The sequence below is a fragment of the Pan troglodytes genome, chromosome 4 (genome assembly GCF_028858775.2).
Source record: "Pan troglodytes isolate AG18354 chromosome 4, NHGRI_mPanTro3-v2.0_pri, whole genome shotgun sequence".
Classification (NCBI taxonomy): domain Eukaryota; kingdom Metazoa; phylum Chordata; class Mammalia; order Primates; family Hominidae; genus Pan; species Pan troglodytes.
In genome coordinates, this window is record NC_072402.2 from 158,019,242 (window position 1) to 158,024,081 (window position 4,840).

Below are 4,840 nucleotides of genomic sequence, written 5' to 3' on the forward strand. Positions count from 1 at the left end.
TAGAAAGCCTATTTGCTATCCAGCCCTTTACAGAAAAGTTTGCCAACTCCTGCTACAAGGCATCAACTGTGGAGCGTGCACGTACTCCAGGGCCTCTTCCTACTCCATATCAGACCTGGCCAGTTGCAAGTATTTATCCTGTCTTCCAAGGCCTTTGAAATACTAGAGTTTTTCATTCTTCTTAATCCTCTTGATCATATCCTAACACAATATGAAAGCCATTATGCCGGGTGGGGTGTGGTAGGACAAGCCTGTAATCCAAACACTTTAGGAGGCTGAGGCACGTGGATCACCTGAGGTCAAGAGTTTGAGACCAGCCTGGCCAATATGGTGAAACCCTGTCTCTACTAAAAATACAAAAATTAGCCAGGCATGGTGGCACGCATCTGTAACCCTAGCTACTTGGGTGGCTGAGGCAGGACAATCGCTTGAACCCGGGAGGTGAAGGTTGCAGTGAGCAAAGATTGTACCACTGCATTCCAGCCTGGGCGACAGAGCTAGACTCTGTCTCCAAAAAAAAAAAAAAAAAAAAAGCTATTATGCCATAAAGGCAAGGCAATCTCTAAAATAAATATTCAAAACGATTACACTGCCAATATAAATTAAATGATCAACTCCAATCATAGTCCTCAGTAACTACAGCTACTGATAAAGTAGGTTCTTAGAGTTAAAAGCTTGAAATCAGCGGGTGGGTGTGCTCTTTGTGAAATTCCACCACGGCATACCATGGCCAGGGCCAGAAAGTGCAGAAGGTTATGGTGCAGCCCATCAATCTCATCTTCAGATAAACTTACAAAATCGATCGCAGATTCAGGTGTGGCTCTATGAGCAAGTGAATATGCGGATAGAAGGCTATATCATTAGTTTTGATGAGTGTATGAACCTTGTATTAGATGATGCAGAAGAGATTCATTCTAAAACAAAGTCATGAATACGACTGAGTCGGATCATGCTAAAAGGACATAATATTACTCTGCTATGAAGTTTCTCCAACTAGAAATGATCAATGAAGTGAGAAATTGTTGAGATGGATACAGTTTGTTTTTAGATGTCTTTTGTCCAATATGAACATTTATTCATATTGTTTTGATTACCCTTATGTTATTACAAGATGGCAATAAATGCTATGGGATTGTTTGTATTTAAAAAAAAAAAAAGCTCAAAGTCTAAAGTCAGATTGCCTGGACTCATACTGCAGCTGTGCCACCTATGTGAGCTGGGTGAGTCTTTGTTTCCTCATCTGAATATAATGAGGATAACAGCAGTGCCTACCCTTGGATTGATGAAAGGAGTCCATTCAACTAATATTTAGTGATAGCTACTTTGTGTCAGGCACTGTGCTAGGCTCTTGGGAGCATCAGTGAGCAAAACAGCCACATTTCCACTTAGGAAGAGCTTAACTTAGGAAGATGTTGGGGGAAATGGAGCAGGCAGCAGACACCACTGATACCTGTTGCACAGCCACCTGGGCCACCACTGAGTTCAGCCACAGCCATAGGGGAAAGTTTTGACTCTTCTCTGGCTGCCAAAGCCTTCTCCAATGCAGCGATGTAGCTGGAACCAGTTTGGTTCTCAGGCAAGCACAACCTGGAAGGGAGGAATTAATGCCCAGAGGCAGCCCCCAACAAGGTGGGCCAGGAGTTGGCGATAGAGGATATGGCCCCTGTCCTTCAGAAGAACAACTCTGGGAGGCATTCTGTATGACCCTTGTCAGAGGTCCTGGCAGGATAAAGCTCCAGAGTAAGGAGAGATGCTAGTAACACCCTCACATTGACTTTGCACTTTTCCTGTCTCACCTTCCCTGCTTTCTGGCAACATTATCCAAATAAACTCTCTGTATCCAAACCTGTTTCAGTGTCTGCTTTGGAGGAAATCCAAAGTAGAACAAATTGTAAACAAACAAAAACAAAAAAACAATACAAAAGAGTAGTAAGTGCCATGCAGAGAATGAAAACAGGTGTGAACAAAGTGAGTGATCAGAGACCCCCTGACACTGGGGCCATGGAATGCCTCCATTGAGAGCTGAGTGACAGGAGGAATCCAGCCATGCCCCGGCTAGAGGATGAATACTCTGCAGAGGGAACAGTTGGTACAGAGGCTCACGGCAGGAGTGTGCGTGGCATGTTAAAGAAGAGAAAGGGCAGCGAACCTGGAATTTAGTGGCTGAGGAAATGAGGTGAAGAGGAAGGCCAGATTGTGAGGGACTTTCCTGTAACCCAGGTATATTGATTTGGGACTTTATTCTAAATGCCATGGATGAGAAGTCATGGGAAGATTTTAAACATGGGAGGAACAGGGATTAATCTTCAGTTTCAAAATGTCACCCTGGCTGCAGCATGAGAGTGAGTTAGAGTAGGCGGTGAGTAGAAACAGGACACCCGTTAAGGACACTACTGCAGAACTCCTGGCAAGTGATGCCGATGCCGGTGGCTTGGACTGGTGTTGGAATAACGCGGATGAAGAGAAATAGATGATTTGGGATATGTTTTGTAAAGAATAATGGCGGGCTGGGCATAGTGGCTCAAGCCTATAATCCCAGCACTTTGGGAGGTCAAGGCAGTAAGATCGTTTGAGCTCAGGAGTTCAAGACCAGCCTGGGCAACACAGCAAGATCCTGTCTCTTAAAAAAAAAAATAAAAGACTGGGCTTATTGGCTTACTCCTGTAATCCCAGCTCTTTGGGATCACGAGGTCAGGAGTTCAAGACCAGCCTGACCAATATGGTGAAACCCCGTCTCTATTAAAACCAAAAAAAAAAAAAAAATTAGCCGTGCATGGTGGTAGGTGCCTGTAGTCCCAGCTACTCAGGAGGCTGAGGGAGAAGAATCTCTTGAACCCAGGAGGCGGAGGTTGCAGTGAGCCGAGAGCATGCCACTGCACTCCAGCCTGGGCAACAGAGCGAGACTCTGTCTCAAAAAAAAAAAAAAAAAGAAAAAGAAAAAATGAATAATGGCAACACACTAGGCCCTACTATATGCACAGAAAGATTGAGTAACTTATCCAAGGTTAGCCAGGGCAGAGATTTGAACCAAGACCATCTGGTTCCACAGTCTGTACTCTAACCACTAGGCTCCCCTGCCTCACCAGAACCCATGCCTTGGCTGAGGAATCCGACATGGAGGTAAAGGGAAGAGGAAGCTAGGAGCCAAGCCACAGTCCTGGAGGTCTAGGTGTTAAAAACAATTTATGAGACAAAAAAACATTGTTTTGGACTGAGCCTCTCTACTAGGCCCCAGCAGACCAGATCAAACCAGAATGGAGTCCCTCATGCTAGGTGCTATGTAGTCAAATTAAACTTAGAAACAGGAGAGTTTCTTGAAAAACAAGAGATTCACAGCAACCAACCCAAAGGGGCTCATCAACCTGAGCCAGTATGATAAGGAAGTCTTCTCTTCTTTTTTTTTTTTTGAGACAGAGTCTCGCTCTGTTGCCCAGGCTGGAGTGCAGCGGCATGATCTCGGCTCACTGCAAGCTCCACCTCCCGGGTTCACGCCATTCTCCCACCTCAGCCTCCGGAGTAGCTGGCACTACAGGCGCCCGCCACCACGCCGGCTAATTTTTTGTATTTTTAGTAGAGATGGGGTTTCACCGTGTTAGCCAGGATGATCTCGATCTCCTGACCTCGTGATCCACCCACCTTGGCCTCCCAAAGTGCTGGGATTACAGGTGTGAGCCACTACGCCCAGCCTCTTCTTTAACCCTCCAAGGAAAGTAACTTGGAAATGACCCATCTGCTTTTTGATCCTTGTTTCTACTTTCTTCAGCCTTTTTCTGCCTATAAAGCCCACCACCTCTGCTCAGCTCATTGGAACACCTTTCTATTTTGCAGATGGGATCTGTCCAATTCATGAATTGCTAATAAAAGCCAATTAAATCTTTGAAACTCAATTTGTTGACATTTCATTCTTTGAGACAGGTATTGTTAGGACACCCCTCCGCTGTCCTCCACATCACCACTGTGGTTATGGAGAGAGACCACCACCCTCTCTTTGCTCCTGGCAAGGCCCCCACCCCTGCCTCTTTCCAACACAGACTCATCACCATGACCTGCCTTGAGACCACAGTGAGGCACCTGAGCCTTCTTCATGTCTGTTACTATAGAAGCTCAGGTCTCCCCTTGCTCCTTCAGATTTGAATCCTCATGTCCCGCCTTGCCATTGTCCCCAATTCTGACCCTGTCTCCTGAAACCTGCCACTCTGTTCTGGACCCTGGTCCAAATCTCTCAGGGTCCCCTTGATCTTCTTACTCTCATTCCTGGGCTGCGCATTCATATCACCTCAAGGGCTTAAAAACATCCTGAAGTCCAGGCTCCTCACCAGACCAATTAAATAAAATTTCAGATTGTGGCATCCAGGTATTGGCATGTTCTCAAAACTCCCCAGGTGTTTCTAATTTGTGGCTGGGTCAAGAACCACAGATGGAACAGACCCTGGCTCTCCCTGAGAGCTCAGCTGCCTTAAGTGGTGGCTGTGTTCACTTCCTGCCGCCTCCGCACCATGGGCCTAAAGGTGTCGTGGGCTCCTCTCTCCTCTCGGCTCCCCCTTGTCACTGCCACTCTCTTCTCCATCATTGTTCCTGTAAAACCTTCAGGCTTTAAACCTCATGTCTTCAAAGTACACCTCCTGGCCACCAGGTCACCCCTGATTGCTTGAGGATTTTAGCTCCTAGCTCACTATCACTCTCTCTAACACTGCTCCTGTCTTTTCTTTTCTTTTCTTTTTTTTTTTTTTTGAGACAGAGTCTCCCTCTGCTACCCAGGCTAGAGTGCAGCGGTGCGGTCTCAGCTAACTGCAACCTCCTCCTCCTGGGTTCAAGCAGTTCTCCTGCCTCAGCCTCCCAA

The 4,840-nt window shown here is 46.4% G+C and overlaps 1 pseudogene; it reads left to right on the plus strand.

The window, feature by feature from the left end:
• The first annotated feature begins 707 nt into the window (after positions 1-707).
• LOC107974575 (small nuclear ribonucleoprotein E-like) lies at positions 708-997 on the plus strand (annotated as a pseudogene).
• The last annotated feature ends 3,843 nt before the right edge of the window (positions 998-4,840 follow it).